Below are 17541 nucleotides of genomic sequence, written 5' to 3'. Positions count from 1 at the left end.
TCAGAATATGTATTTCCCAGAACAACCTGCTGCTTCTTAGTTCTCAATTTTAGAACTTAGATAAAATGCTGAGATAGAAAAAAATTTATCATCTATCATGGATCTATTACAGCACCACCACCACCACCACCACCATCATCATCATCATCATCATCACTATCATCCTTCACCCATCAGCATCATTTATCTACCATCTATATATGTATAAATTTATTATCTATCTATCTGCCTGTCTGTCTACCTACCCATCTACCTACCCATCTACCAACCTAGCTGTACTGAGGTTTGAACTCTAGGTCTTGTACTTGTTAGGCAAACACTATACCACTTGAGCCAAGTCTCCAGGCTTTTTTTGGTTTTAGTTTATTTTTCAGGTAGGGTCTCACACTTTTGCCTGGGTTTTCTACAGACCATGATGCTCCTACCTTAGTTTCCTGAACAGATGAGTATACAGGTTTGAACCAGACACCTAGCTTAGATAGAATAAATCTTGCTTCTTAAACCTAAGCTAAACATTAATTTACTCTTCATATTCTTTGCTTTCAATATTGACATTTTGGAAAAAGACAAAAGTCAAGAAAAATAAACAATTACTGAAATATATTAAAAAAATAAAGAACATTTACTTTTATGAAAATAATCCTTATTAATGACACTGGGCAGTTCGAGGATATAATTCATTTGTTATTTGTGAAACTCAAGTCCAACCTTCTTTTTATCAAATTCACTCACTATTTCAGAATAATACCTGGATTTGTTTCATGGGCTAAAATCATTATAATTGCAAATCAAAAAATAGTCTATAGGTATTTTGATAAAAAGCTTTGGGTTAATAAGTGGGCTAAAGACTTAAAGAGAAACTTCTCTGAAGAGGAAATGAGAATGGCCAATAGACACATGAAGAAATGCTCAACTTCTCTAGCCATAAAAGAAATGAAAATCAAGACAACACTGAAATTCCACCTCATCCCAGTTAGAATGGCTATAATCAAGAAATCTAGTAACAACAGATACTGGAGGAGATGTGGCCAAAAGGGAACCCTACTGTGTTGTTGGTGGGAATGTAAATTTGTTCAACCACTTTGGAAAGCAGTATGAAGGTTCCTCAAAAGACACATATAGAGCTCCCCTTTGACCCAGCAATCCCATTTTTAGGCATTTACCCAAAAAATCACAAACAAGGTCATACTAAAGCTACCATCACAACTATGTTTATCATAGCATAATGTACCATAGCTTAGATGTGGAACCAACCAGATGCTCCTCAGTAGATGAATGGATCAAGAAAATGTGGCCTATATGTATATGTGGCCTATATATACACACATTCATATATATATATATATATATACATTCTTATATATATGAATTCTATGCCTCTATCAGAAAGAATGACACCACCCCATTAATTAGGAAATGGAAAGACTTGGAAAAATTATATTAAGTGAAGTAAGAAGACTCAAAGAAACATAGGTCTTGTGGTTTCCCTTATCTGCAATAACTAGTATATGCAGAAGAGGTCAAAAGCTATGTACATATGTCCATATAACCTGATGCTAAACAAAATGAACTCCAAGATAGGGACACAAGAGATTTTTTATCATTGTTGCTGTTCTTTGGTCTTTTTAATGTACTTATAATGTACCATGTGAATTTTTTTTGTTTCTCTGTATGTTCTTCCCCCATGGTACTACCCCTGTTGTCACTATATTTGATTCCGGTGTCCTGCATCTTGTATATACATTTTTCTAATTTGGGGAGGGGAAGGGAAAAAACAAAATACTGAAATAAGGATATAAGATGATCCATTGTAACAATGAGATGTACAAGACACTATGTGGAAAATGAACTTTACAACTTTGCAGGGGGATATGGGGAGGGAGGAAAGGGATGGTAGGAAAAAAAATAAAGAAGGATGTTATAATGCTCCATAGGAAATGTACTCATTACCTTGCTCATGTAAATATAACCCCTCTGTACAGTATCTTTACAATAAAATATATATATTTAAAAAAGAAAGAAAAAATAATTTTTAAAAACTTTTGTGAAGTTATTTATCTGCAAATATTGATATAAATATGTTAAGTCATTTTGCCAATGCATCACCCAATAATAAATCACACAAGTCATATCATATCTTCAAATAATACACAGTGACTTTTGCTTTATGGCTTCAATGAATAGCTTGGTTGGAAATGGATCAAGCTCAGATGTGTGGTGAGACAAATAGTATGTGTATACACATGTGTGCATGTATATGTGTGTTTGAGTGTGCATGTGTTTAAGAGAGAAGAGAGAAAAAGGGAATATAGAGTAACAATGAGAACATATGCTGGCTATTAAATACAGAATTTGAGTAGGAATCCGTAGTAGTTAACCTTTGAATGTCCTTTTTTATGTAGGTATGTATGCATGCATTCATATATGAATATTAGCAGAATTTATTTAGGAAAAAGAGTTATCTGTACCACTCCTCTGTGGTATAAAGGTAAAGACAGTAACAACCTAATTCATAAAAAGAAGTTAAGAGTAGGATCCAACTTATTAGATCAGGTAATTTTGTGTAATAAAAACATGAATCCTAATTATGATGATTCATCTGAAAACACCAGGTGCTGTTAGATCATACTTGTATGTAACCTTAGCTACTCAAGAGGCTAAATTGTGAGAATTAAAGTAAATCAGCTAGCCTAGACAGACAAAAATGTAAAGATTCTTATCGTCATTTAACCAGCAAAGAAGCTGGTATTAGAGGTGTTACTCAAGTGGTAGAACACCAGGCTTGAGCAAGAAACTCTTAAGCAAGAATTCAAGGCTGGGTTCAAACCATAGTTTCCCCCCCCCAAAAAAAAATGACAAAAAGGAAAGAAGGGAAAAGAAAGGAAAGGAAGGGGAGGAAAGGAAGGGAAAAAGGAAAGAAGGGAGGAAGGAAGGGAGGGAGGGAGGGAGGCAAAAATAATTGACCATTGGCTAGAAGACATCATAATATTTGAAAAGGAGAAAAGAATTCCTGAAAAAAACTGATTTTAACATATTGTACACTGTTTTACATTGGAATTTTCAGTAAAAATTTGAATTTCAGATAAACAATATTTCTCTGGCATTAGTATTTCTATATATTACATGGTCCACATTGTGCTAGAATTAGATTTCCCTTCTGAAACATTCCAGAAGCACAGAGGCAGTTATTTCACTTTGAATTCATGTGCTGTATTTGGGAGATTTAAGTGACATTAGTCTAAACAAAGGAATAATAGTTGGAGGTTTCTTCTTTTATTACATGTGGGGATATGTGGCAACAGTCACAAGGAGTTGAAGTAAACAAACATAATTGAATATCAAAGGAATGATTAGGTGCACTTTGAAATTTGATTTCTCCCTACAGGGTTAAGTCATAAATGTGTGGAAAATATGGAATATATTAAAAATAATTTCGTTGATCTTGTGCTTTAAAAAATTACTGTGGGTTTGTTTTTAAATTTTTGCATGCTTTAATTTTCTGTCTGTAAGAAGTGGTTCATTATTTTGGAAATTATGCCACTCATGAAAAATATTACATGGTGTAGATAGAATGTCTTTGTAAATAGAAAAACAGAAATTTCAGTATCTGACAACCTTGATCATCTGCTGTGCATATTTATCTTGCTCCAGCAGAGAAAATTTAGAGGCTCTCTTTCTATGCACAGTCATCCTGAAGCCAATGTAAATGTAGCTTCTAAATTTCTATTTGGATTATTCCTATCTAATGAATTCTGTTGTACAGCAGGTGTCAAATCATATCTGTTGTTTTGCAATTGAGTATGAAAAGAAGATGTATTGCTATTGCAAATGAATCTAATATGAAACTAATGAGCGGTAATGAGCAACTGCTTTGTCATTATTGAGGCGACCACTGAGATGCTAATAAACTCTCATTTTGCTCTTTAGAGAAAGGCGGTGACCAGGATTTATAACATGGCCTTAATGTCCTCAAAGCCTGAGGCATAAATAAATAAATAAATAAGTAAATAGTGAAGTCTTAAACTGAGAATAATTTAGTCATTTTCTGTAACATGGTCCTTTTGCTTATTAAAATGATGATGTTATAATGTATTTCAAGAATTCTTATAATGGAAATAAAAACAATGAAGAATGTGTGTCCATTAAAAGAATATGAAGTTGCGAAGATAGGCATCTTGTGTAATTTTCCTTAGAATAAATATAATTCTAGAGTTTTTCACTTCCCACCTCTTTTTAGAATATAATGACACCTAATGTAGACAACATTTTTTTTTTAAACTTGGTCACTTTAGAAGTGACATTATTGAAAGGCTTTTGTAATTAACCTTGTTTCTTCTTGTGAAGTGGCCTAATTTGGTAAATAAGCATGAGTACTTATCACACAACATTACTGTCATATATTTTATGTCTGTGCTTTCTCTACTATAGTGTATGAGCAGGGAGCTCAATAAATATTTATAGGATGGATAATGAATAAATAATTGAATGAGTGGGGAAAAAAACTTGTGCATTAAATTTGCTTTCTGGCTTAAAGATAGTTGTTAATACACATCTATTTAAGTTGTCCAAAGACCCTTTAAAAACATCTCTTTGAATACTTTATTCTTTCAGGTAGCACATAAAACCCATGAACCTATGAACCTTTTGGTTTAAATAATCTAACTCTGAAAACTCATTTTGATATCTTTTGATCAATGTATACCAAGTAATTTATAGTTCAAACATGTAAGTCAAGACTTAGTCAATACTTTAAAAAACATATGTAAGTCTGGGGTGTCAATGGTACAGTGTTTGCCTATTGTATGTGAGGCCCTGAGTCCAATCTTCAACACCATCAAAAAGTATTTTATATGTTTGTGTCTGTTTTATAGCCTCAAAGTTGTACCTATTTGATTAAAGAGAATCAAAGATTTGAATTATTAACTATCATTACCATTGATCAAACTGTTGTAGACACAAGTCTACAAACACAAGGTTATTTGATTTGAGTAACTCAATCTTGTTGAGTTAAGACCCTTTCCTCATTTCTTTTTCCTTTGTTTTTTTCCCCCTTTTTTTCTTTTTTGGTGGTAGTAGGGATTGACCTCAGGGCTTCTTGCCTGCTAGGCAAATGATCTACCACCTGATTTATGTCCTCAACCCCTTTAATTCCACTTCCAACACAGACGTGTGTGTGTGTGTGTGTGTATAAATTCTATTTTTATGATATGTACAAACAAACCATATCTAAATATTATAGTATGTGTATTCTACAAAAGTAAAAGAACAAACATAAGGAGCTATTGCTTAAATGTTTAAAATATAGAAATATGTAGCACGCGATAGCCTGAAATACACTGTTATTTGATCTTAGAAGGAAAAAATCCTACACAAAGGCATTCTATGCAGAAGGAAGTTGATTTAAGTTGGAGATGTTTCATAAATGGACTATAACTTCAAAACTGTTCTGTGTCTTTTTAATGAACTCACGATTCAGGGATCCTGACTTGTCTACTGTTTTTGACAGTCCTTTAGCTAAAATATTTGCCAGTATTTTATTACTTGAGCCAGGCCTCCAGCCTATTTTGCATGAAAATACTTTTCAGATAGAATCTTATGCTTTTACTCTAGTCTTGTCTTCGAACTGTGATATTCCTACTCATGCGTGCCAGGTCACTGGGATTAAAGCTACATGGCAGGCATAAGTACAATTTTCATATGTGGAAAGTATACAAGTATTTTTTTCCTACAAAATCAATGTCAAAATCTCCAATCAATTCTAAGTTTCCTGCCATCAAACAAAACGAGTTACAATTTTCTCTCCTTTGCTCAAAGTCAGATTATACTTCCTTGCTTCTTATTTGTATCATACCTTCTCGTGTTGTTTTGCTTTACTTTTACACTTAGGTTCAATGTTCTTTCCTTGCAGAAATAAGCAAGACAATAACATTTTATCCCATAGTGATATGAATCTGTCAAACCAGCTACACAGGAGGCTGAGATGGGGGAGGATCTGTGGTTGTAGGCAGACAAGACCCTATCTCAACAGAAAAATCTGAATATAGTGGTTCACACTTGTCATCCTACGTAGCAGGAAGTATAAATAGGAGAATAGAGATACAAGCCAGCCTGATCAAAAACTGAGAACCTATTTCTGAAATAACTATAACAACACATAACACATAAACAACACATAGCACATAACACATAAGCAACACAAAACATCTTGTTTTGTTGAGATGGAGTATCATTCTTTCACTCAGGCTGGCTTTAAACTGGGATCTTCCCAATTTCTGCCTCCTTAGTATTCTGACATTACAGGTTTGAATCACTGCACCTGAAGCAACATGGACACTAATCTAATAGATTTTTTTAATGTCCTTATATTTATAAACACAAAGCTCTAAAATTCTAACTATAAAAATTGCAAGTAAATACTACATTTTGATACCTTTTTCTTCTAAATGCATCATACTAACTTCAACCTCTCAATAAATATACCTAAGATCCAAATGATTTTTTAGCCTAAATTTGTATGTTATTTGGAAGACTATTTTTTCACAGACATACTTCTTGCAGCCAACAATACGACTAATTGTACTACTCATAAATTCAAGTTAAGCAATGTCCTCAAAATATATCTCATCATTATTGTAGGCCTTCTGTTCTCTGTGGTGATCTGAGGAAAAAAAGGAGAGTTAATTGTGACATGTGACCATAAGTTATGGTTCATTGGGGCCTATTCATTAAGTAAAATAAAATTCCCCAAATAATCTTTAATTTTGGTAAGAGCATCTTTTGCCATTCAAGAACATTGGTAACTTTTGAAGAGATATGCATTAGGGATAAACTATGGGCTTTAAGTTATTTCCATTGCTTTTTATTACCATGGGAAAGAAATTAAAATTATGAATTGCTTCTCAAATTCAAACTTGAAGTAGTTCCTTTGTTTATGCTTGAATATATGCAGGATACATTGGAAAGAAAAATACGACTGTTTTAAACCAAGGAAATATTTACCATCAAAAGTGAGTTGATTTCTATTAAATAGCAGTTGTTTATAGACAATAAAGAGAATGGCAACATATCTTCATTGCAGAAGTACTAGCTTTGAACTCAGGGCTTTGAGCTTGCTAGGTGTTAGGTTTGTAAAAAGAGGTAGCCGAGTAAGAACCACACCACACACGTGGTATTCAGGTAAGGGGTAGGTTTATTCATCGTTCTGGCTGGTCATGTTGGCACTCCACGCGGCTGGGAAAAGACCTGGGAAAGAGCGCGTCTGGCCCTGGGCTAGGCCTTATCTAAGGTAGGGGCAGGGAAAGGTGTGGCCACATCGAATCCAGATGTGACCTTTTCCAGGTGTGCCAGTTGCCTAGATAACGCAGGTACTGGGTGGAGAGTGCTTTCAGAAGGACGGAGTCTGCCCACTATCCAGGAGCAGACCTTACACTAGGTAGATGTTCTAGTGCTTGCACCATACCCACAGTCCTTTTTGCTATAGTTATTTCAGAAATAGGTTCTTAGTTTTTTATCAGGCTGGCTTGGATCTCTATTCTCCTATTTATACTTCCTGCTACGTAGGATGACAAGTGTGAACCACTATATTCAGATTTTTCTGTTGAGATAGGGTCTTGTCAATATTTTTTGCCCAAGCTGTCTAGAACCACAGATCCTCCTCTATCTCAGCCTCCTGTGTAGCTGGTTTGACAGATTCACATCACTATATAGTGCTATTGTTTGAGATAAGCTCTTAGCAAATGTTTTTCCTGGGCTGGCCTTGAACTGAAATCCTCCCAGTCTTCCTGTCCCCAGGAGATAATAGTTCCTTTTAGTGTTGATGTAATAGCTTCCTTTTACTTTTTATTTCATTTGCCTCCCCATGACTGATAATATTCTTCAAGCTCCTAGTGTTCCCTATGTATCGCTTCTCCCCCATCTTCAATATTGATAGCTTATGTATTTTCTATATTCATATTGAAATACACACTTTGCTTATCATTTAATTGTACAAATAGTAAAAAGCATATTGCTTTAAATCATATAACTACAAGTATTTTTTCTCTACAAAATCAATGTCAAAATCTCTGACCTACTCTCAGAAATTTCCTGCCATCAAACAAAATGAGTTACAATTTTCTCTCCTTTGCTCAAAGTCATACTTGCTTCTTATTTGTATCATACCTTCTCCTGTTGGTTTTGCTTTTCTTTTACAGTTAGGTTCAATGTTCTTTCTTTTCTTGTAGAGATAAACAACACAATAACCATCCTTATCCTACCCCTGGCTCACTTCTCATTTTCTCTATCATTTAGAATCAATTTCTTTTGTGGGACATTATTTCTGGAGCCAGAGGCTTCCTGTTCTAATTTGGAATAAAATTCTCCCTGTTCCTTATGGATACAGATGACTCTAATCAATTCTACCTCTTCATGTTCAAGATACAGGCTTTAAAAAAGTTGGCTCACATGCTTGACACTCTTTGGAATATAACCAATACCTACAATCCTAAAGATTCTCCAATTGACCAGTAGAAACAGTTCAGAGCCTTTTGCCCAGGTCACAGATTGGCTTCGTTTCATAATATAGATCATCACAATATCTGCTTATTTCTTGGACATTAACCAACTTTTTATTTTATCAGTCTTCAAAGTACAGTTGTAGGTTCCAGAATATCTGCAGGTCCCTCTCAGGAAGTCTGTGAAGCCCAAAAATCTTTTTCTATAGCATTAAGACCTTACTTTCTTTTTCTTTGATGGTTCACAAACCATGTGAGTTAAAAATGCTGGTGGCTCACCCAAAATCCAGGCAAAAGAACCAAACTGGAGTAACAGTGAAAAAGAGGAGGAGGAGGAGGAAAAAGTAAAAGTACTATTTTGATTAAATTTTGAGCCTTGAGTATAGATTTATTGCTTGTATTTGGTAATCTTTGTGACAGTATTATTTGAATTGTACTTATGAATACAAGCAGTATTCATAAAACATACAATACTATACATGCTGAAACCATGATGAAACCATGTCATCATCTTGAGCAAAAACAGTAATGTGAGTATTTGTGAAAGAACTGAATTAGGCACATTTTTCATGGCGCATAATCTTTATTAGAAAATACAGTTGACAAAACTAATAATGTAAAATCAGGTATGGCAATATTTTTTCATAATAGATGAGGTAAAGTGATAACATGTAGAAAAATGGCTGTTTTTATTTGTTGCCAATAATACAAATAGAAATTTCAAATCAAAAATAAATTTTTTTGATAACTTGTAAACACTACTGTGAGCATGGTACCTTTTAAATAGATAAAAATAATTTTTCTACTGAGATTGACAGTGATAGTAAACAACAACGTGATTATTTTACTAGATCAAGATGCATTGTATACATAAACTGCTTTGTTAAATGCCCAAGAAATTGAATACCTATCTTAAAATTAAGAAACGTGAGGAAAGGGTTGAGTTGGGAGGAATGGATGAGACTGTTGAAAGTGGTGACATTCATCAATACACACTGTATTCATAACTTGCTTTGTTGAATGGCAGCTCCTTCATAATGAAAATAATAAAATAATAAAAATATTCGAAAGAAAAAATATATAAATGAGATCTACATAACTCAGGGAACCATTATTTCCAAATGATCAATGCAAAAAGTTACATTGGATTCTATGGAATAAACATGTAAAATTCATTAACATGATCTCAAGTTCCACATTACAACTCACCTGAGAGCATCTACTACAGCTAGTGCAAGTGCAAGAGCAATGAACCCATGCTTGTCTGAGGAAGCTATTAAAGTACTTCTCTTTCGAAATGCATTTTAGAGATGGATCAGATTTTCTTGATATCACAACAGATGAGCCAACTGTTGTGGAGTCTTGGAACGCTGTAGTCTTGGAGTGCTGAAACCAGAAGATCATGAGTTCCAGGTCAGCCTGAGCTATGCATTGACCTTGTCAATAGCCACAGTGTAAACAAGAGAAACTCCTCTAAATATAATGTACCACGTAGGCTATAACAGCAGATAGAATTCACTTGTCTTTAGTAAAGCAGATATTTACAAGGAGTTGCAGGTGATATATTCAGCATACACTATGTGCAAAATGAGCTATGCAACTTGTGTACAGGGATGGGTGGGGGAAAACTGGTGGAAAGCAAAGGAAGGGGTAATGCTGTCCAAAAAGAATAATAGTCATTACCTGACCTAAGAAATGGTAAACCCTCTGTGTAACACATTAATAATAATGATAATATTATATTTTAAAAAGAATTGCAAGAATGTAATAACGTAACTTTATTTGAATTGGCAAAATGTTACTTATGCTAGACTACAAGTTAATTACTAATGCTTTAAAATGTCCTAATCAATAATAGTGTTTCATGTTCAATGTCTAAAGTAGCAATTATTGGAAGACATAATTTATACAAACAAATGCTCTTTGGGGATTGTGATCATTTTTAAGAATACAAAGGAGCCTGAGATGAAAACGACTGCTACTGACTTCCTAAAAATGATCTTCAGTACTTGCTATATTTGTATTATTTGTGAATCTTTCCTTGATATATGTGCTTTTCTCTCGTTCATCCAAGTGGATCTATAGCAGAAAATGGAGACTGGCCAGTTATTTTATCCCTTGAAACTATGTAGATAGTGTGTGTTTTTATCATTTCCTCTAACAAAAACCTTTTTCCTTTGGGAAAATGATTATATAGGTTACTTATGGATTAAATACACCAGATTAATGACACTGATGGACATTGTTGTTAAGTCTTTGAACCAATAACAATATTATGTGACCCCCCCACACTAATTAGCAAAGGTAATCCTTCTGATAAAGTTATAGATTTCATTTTCTTCCTAGAAAGCTAACAATAAGCTCCTTGCCTTTTCAACATAAAGAGGTGGCATCTTTTGAAATTTCAGAGACCCTAAAGTTTTCTTTAAGAAAGTCGAAGAGAGTCATCTACAGATGTACCCGATAATTTCCTAAAGTATTAAGAAGATATATCTTTTGAAAAAAAGGGGGGATAGTGGAGGGGGGAACCTTGATCATGATAGCATTGCTTTATAGCTTCTTGGAGGACTTGAAAGACTGTTTTCAGTAATTTATGTTAATGCTTTATTTTCGAAGTTTTCTTTCTTCTGTAAGCTCTTCATATTTTGACCAAGAACTGACCTTTACCCTCTTTGAAATTTACCCTCCAACCTGCCCCCCCATCCCCGGGCTTGCTTTTCATTAGGGAACATGGGCGACATGCCCTCACATTGCTAATGTGCTGCACTCCGGTGCAAACCTCCCTGACAAATATCAAAGAGTGCTGGTGCCTGAAGGATGAACTGTGTGATCTCAGCCCCCTAAAGAGAAGCATCCCTAGAGAGAGGTTCAATTCGTGTCAGAGCTAAATCTTAATTCATCAGAGTGGAGAAGCAGGCAGCCTTTTGAATATTTTTATTAAGAAACACTTCCCAAATCACAGATCAGATTAATATCCCAGTTACTTCTTTGAACAAATTTAGTTCAAGGCAACAAACAAAGCCAATGGCTCAACTGTAATATGATTTAGAAACAATTTTTTTAGAATTTTTGAGCAGTTCCTGCTGCCGTTTTCTCTTTTCAGGGAATGGCACTTTTTCTAGGGATATATTGCTTTCAAGTACTATCCATTGCATAGCACAGTCTAATTCTAACATCCTATTCTATTCTAATGATTTCCCAGTGCCATCAATGGGAATGAATGAAATGTACTCCAAGGATTAGAGCCTGCATGACTTTGATGATGTTAACTACCATGCTGCCCTAAATAAGATTAAGCTGCAGTGCTGGTATATGTATTAAAGCAGCAATGAGTGAGGGAGTCACTAAAATTCTTGCTCAGAGAAGACTGAATTTAATTCTGCACATATATATGTGATATCATATATATATATGTATATATATATATATATATATTCTTCATGGGAAATGTCTTGCGGCCTTAAGTGATAATACTTATTAAACACTAAAATGTGCCAATCACTTCTAATTTTTAGGTACTAAATTATTTACACATGAGAATACTTCACAGGCTCTGTACTTCACATCGGGTCTATGTCACTGACCAGGAACCAGACATACATAGTTTAAAAGCTATGCCCAGGAGAAGTAGTATCAGAAACGGAACAAAAATGTAGCCAGTCTGGCTACAGGGATCAGTTTTAACTACCATACTATTTCTCTCCAGGGACTCAAAGTTCAGTATGATCATAAAGAAACAATACTGAATTTTGCTAGCAGCTTGTGCAGCTTTCATTGAATTTTTGTATTTAACTTTCTTGACTTATTTCTTTCACTATAAAGCAACAGGAACAATCACACTCTGGTATATGTCATTGTAATCTGAAATAATCTCCTTTCTTATTCAACATTAACCCATTCTTTAATGTTCACTTCAATATTCATTTTTTCGTGAAACTATGCATATTGACAATAACAAGTTAGTACATTAACAGTTGGAATGAAACATATTAAATTCTTGGTACAGTTTTTACCCAAACTAAGTAATTACTGTGACATGAAGATTTTAGCTTCTAATTGTAAGCATGGCCTTATAGGAGCTTAGTGCTGTTGTTTAATAAATTTCGCTATTTAGTAATTATTAATAAATTATTACTATCCTAAGCTAGACTAATAAAAATTTTAAACAGTAGCATCATGTTGCTATTTATCATTAACCTCATTCATTCATGTTCTCAGGTTCAATAGGTACCTCTTGGACTTTGATAAATGAACTACTCTTCTAGAAGCTAGAAGATAAAATAATAAAAGACTCATAGACTGTTTTCAAGATGTCTAACCTAGATTAGGAAACTAGGGAATGATTCATTGACAGTGAACCTTGATTTGAGATTTCAAGGAAGAGCGGAAGAGACAAAATATGAAAACTGAGAAAAGAAAAATCTTAACAGGACTTGAAAATGCAGTCACAGGTAGGCATAGGGAACTTGGTCTAGCATGTGTGAGGCCCTGTGTGCCTCTGAAGTACTGTTAAAAAGACAATAGCATATGAGGTGACACCTATTATACAAATGAAGTACCTAACTCATAGAAAGGTGAGGTACTTTGTTTGAGATCATCAGGCTAGTAATTGGGGGATTGGAAATGTTAACTGAAATTTGTTTTTTTAAATTTCACAAGTGATGCTCTTGAGGTTGGGGTAATAGAAAAAGTAACATCATCTTCAGAGGCTTGTAAGTAATTATTTCAGGTTGAAGTATGGGAAGGGTTAGTGAAGGAGTTGATCTGATAGAAAAATGAGTCACCAGATTGTGATTAATTTTGAAGATTTTATTTTATTTATCTGCCAAGAGAGTAATTTTAGTTTTTTCCCCCTTTCGTACTAGTTTTATTTTTCTAACATTAATCTTGTCTTTGTCTTACTATATATTGTTCTTTTCTTTTTTTTTCTTCAAATTTCTTGTTTGCTTCTTTCTTATGTAGCTTCATTTCCTCATTGAATTCTACTTTATATAAATAATCTCTTTAAGTCTTTTTGGCATACCAAATAAGAATTTTACATAATATGTGTAGGAAGTAATTCAGTGATATACGTTTATTCCAAGTTTTGGAGAAATTGTGCTTCTTCCTTATGTCCCAGTAGTTTAAAATATATTTTTTATGTCACATAAACATGCTTTAGATGACATATAACTACATATATTTTGTTTGTCTAGAATTGAATTTAGGACATTCTACACAACTATGTGTCTGTATCATAAGTACTTTAACTGTGTATTTTTTAATCCTTAGGAAATTTCAACCCAGTCATGTTCATCAAGTGAAATTCACCACTGTCCCATAATCCTTATTAGTGTGGGTTTTTTTTGGGGGGTTTTGCTAATTTGAATTTTAAGTTCTCTTTTCTGAAGGCTCAGACTTAGACTTGATTGGTAGAGAATTTCCTGCATTAGGAGAAAAATGTCCAGTGGTCAAAATAATTTTGAGAAATGTAATACACTACTTCTCCATTTTGGAAATGCACTCTCAAATACAGGCAGAAGTCCTATGGCAAAGAAGCAGCTAATTTACCCCTTCAAAATCAGTTTTGTTTAAAATAATTTACAAAGGACAGTGTATTTTTACGACTTAATTTTTTTTACTCTAGTTTGATAAATGCTTTGCCATGAATCAAGTCTGTTTTGCAAACATATAGAAACTATATTGAATTATTAAGAGTTCTGGATATCTTATTAGTGTAGGCCCATGTGGGTTAGTCAGAACACTTACTTCTTACACTCGAAGAGTATATTTGGGTACAAACTATGTTCATTTTAGAGACAGAGAATAGAAGATAAATCAAAATCCTCTTTTTTCCTTTTCTTTTATTTTATATTTTTTGAGGCAGTTCTTGTCATCTTTTGTAACGAGTAGCTTTTGGGGTTTTCAGAGTGCATATTTTCCCTTCATCCATGTGAATATGGAGAATCACAAAATTACTTTTTGCACATTTTTATGTACTTAATGTCTTACGTGATATATTTTTGTTTCCTCATCTGTGTGTCTGTGTGTGCATGCACGTGTGTGACCATTATAATAGGACAGTGGAGGAGCATATTTTACACTGCAAGTCTTTTGTCATGCCAACAGCTATAAAAATGTTTTGTAAATTAAAAAAAAGTATAACTGAAAGGTAACATTCTTATACTCCTCTCATCTTCACAATAGTACTAGGGAAAACATGAACAAAGGTTTTTAATGAGTGCTTTTTCTCTGATGGAGTGATTGTGCATAGGAGAGGTGAGCACTTTTTGTAGCAGTGGATGGTGATACTGGAGGGAGATTTGCTTTCAAATGAAACCTAGAGCTGTTTTCTGATGATGTTTTTGATGCTGAATATAAAAAGTTACTGTGCCTTGAAAGGCAAAGCTGAAGGTATCTCTGCCTGTGATCTGGTCCTACCATCTGGACCATATTTACCCTGTTTAATTCTTTTCTCTCAGCTCAGTATGACATATTCTCTTAGGACAAGCCAGGTCATGTTTATCTGTTGCACTATCTGTGGTCCAGTGATCTTTTTTGTAGTAGAAGGGGACCCCACATGAAAACTGAACTGCGTCAAGGAGACTGAAAGTGTTAAAGTTCACCAAGAAATCAAGATGAGGCTTTACAGAAACAAGAGGAAGTTAAAATTAGTATGAATTGATTTCCTACCCTCTTTTCAGAAATGGTTCTTACATGTTGAGGGCCTTTGGCCATTTATGTTCTGCTCTGTGTTAAGACTGTGACATGACTATTCCAGAGGATGGCCAAGGTCAATAATGTGACCTATTTTTATTTTTTCTTAATAGGAAAAAGTTACCATTCTTTTCCAACACTAGCAGAGTCTTTCTGTGTGTGTGTGGCTTTACAGACTTCTCTTTGTGAGCATTTCACATCTTTTCCTTTGATTAAGCTTGTTAGCTTTCAGACCTCCTTGAACTTTAAACTTCTCATTTTCAGCTTTTCCAGTTAGATGTTCTAAGTCTAGTGATCTATTATACAATATTATTACCTTATCTGTGCTTTGGCAGCTTCTTTGCTCATTTCAGTTGTGCTTCCTTGAACACAATGACATAAACAGGAGATAAACATTGTCTTAAGGTATTTCCACTGTCGAGTAATTTTATTTATAAATTTGGATTATCTGAAGAAATTAAGCATAATTTCATAATTTTTATATCTCAATGTCACTCCCAGATTTTCTCGAACTCCATGATGGAGTTACAAAGAGGTATTATGAGGTCTTTATTGATTAAATCAGTAGTACATTTATTGGTTTGATTATGAATATACCTAAATTGATTACTAATGTATCAAAAAGTAATATTATCACTATGAAAATAACAAAAGTGTTGCTAAAAAGCAGAGAATTAAGTAGAAAATTGAAGTCATATATTAGGTAATTACAGTATCTATGATAAAGTCAAACATTTCTTCTTCAGAATGTCCAATCACCTTAATCCTCTTAATTCACATTTTGTGCTTGAGGAAAACAAATGTTCCTACAATCATTTATTAGGGAATATTGCTGTAAGAGAGTCAGGATGGCAGCTTTAACTTATAAGAAGCATAACCTAGTGATTTGGGGATCTAAGTACAGAGAAATCTAGGGCGAAAAGTAATTTAAATTCATGGCTGAATGTGAATACAGAAACTGGAAAGATATAATGCCAGAAACAAAGACTGAAGAGACTGAATCTCCAGACATTGATGCCCGGGTTTACATAACTGAAAGGATGGTAATAGGGAATCAAATTGATCTAGAAAAGGTTGTTATATTCAATAAAGTGGGCATAGGCATAAAATACATTCTGCTAGATTTGAACCAAGAAGAAACTGATATTTTCTAGTGGTTTGGGTGGGAAAAGTCAAGAGCTAGAGTATATATCTAAGTCCTTGCATTGAAAAAGGTACTGTGTCAAATAAAAGATAAGTAGAACTGTATCACATACAAAACCAGATAGATAGATATTGTATAGAAAATAAATAGAACTGAGCTGGGCGCTGGTGGCTCACGCCTATAATCTTCGCTACTCAGGAGGCTGAGATCTGAGGATCACTGTTCAGTGTCAGCCCGGCAGGACACTCCGTGAGACTTAATCTTCAATAAACCCCTAGAAAACCAGAAATGGTGCTATGGTTCAAGCAGTAGAGCGCTCGCCTTGAGCCAAAGAGCGCAGGGAAAGTGCCCAAGCCCAGAGTTCAAGCCCCATAACCGACAAAAAGAGAGAGAGAGAGAGAGAAAAAGAAAATAAATAGAACTGTGTTAATTAGGGTCTCCAAAGAAATAGAGCCAACATGAAATATATGGCTAGATAAGAGCAGATCTAATTTGGGAATTGGCTCATGCATTCATAAAGGCCAAACATTCACTGTGCTATCCACACCACGGAGCACCAGAGAGCCAATGGTATAATTTACATGAGGTGCAAAGGCCAGAAAATCAGGGGACATGAAGGCCCGAGAAGGTAGGAGGAGAGTCTGGGTTGGCAGGTGTCTTAGAGCCAGGGTTCTAGGAAACAAGTTCTGGTGTCATAAGGCAAGATTAAATGTATGCCTATTTCAAGGAAAGAGAATTTTCCCCTTCCAACAATACCTTTCTGCTCAAGTTAGACCCTCAATAGATTGAATGAGTCTGCTCAGATTGGGGAGAGTAAATCTCATATTAGATTTCTTTATTGTGGTGAGGGAATACCTGATAGTAAGAACACAAGGAGGAAAGATTTGTTTCATCTCATAGATTTAGTCTCTTAAATTTGTGTCCATGAAGGGAGGGTATGGTCCAGCAGAACAGCTCATATCACAGTGTCCAAGAAAGACGGAAAATTCTTGTGCTGTGGGCTTTCTCTCCCTCCTCCCCACCCACTGCTTTTGTTCAATCTGGGCTCCCAGGGCATTTGAGGTGATGCTGCCTCTCTTAGATATTTGTCTTTGGACAGGACCTCACAGATGTAGCCATACATGTGCTTTACTAATCTCCTAGGTGTTTCTCAATCCAGCAGACAATTTGAAACAATCAGTACATTCCCACTCTCTATCCACTCTCTAT

The sequence above is a fragment of the Dipodomys ordii genome, unplaced genomic scaffold (assembly GCF_000151885.1).
Source record: "Dipodomys ordii isolate 6190 unplaced genomic scaffold, Dord_2.0 Scaffold37, whole genome shotgun sequence".
NCBI classification, from domain to species: domain Eukaryota; kingdom Metazoa; phylum Chordata; class Mammalia; order Rodentia; family Heteromyidae; genus Dipodomys; species Dipodomys ordii.
This window is presented reverse-complemented; position numbering follows the sequence as displayed.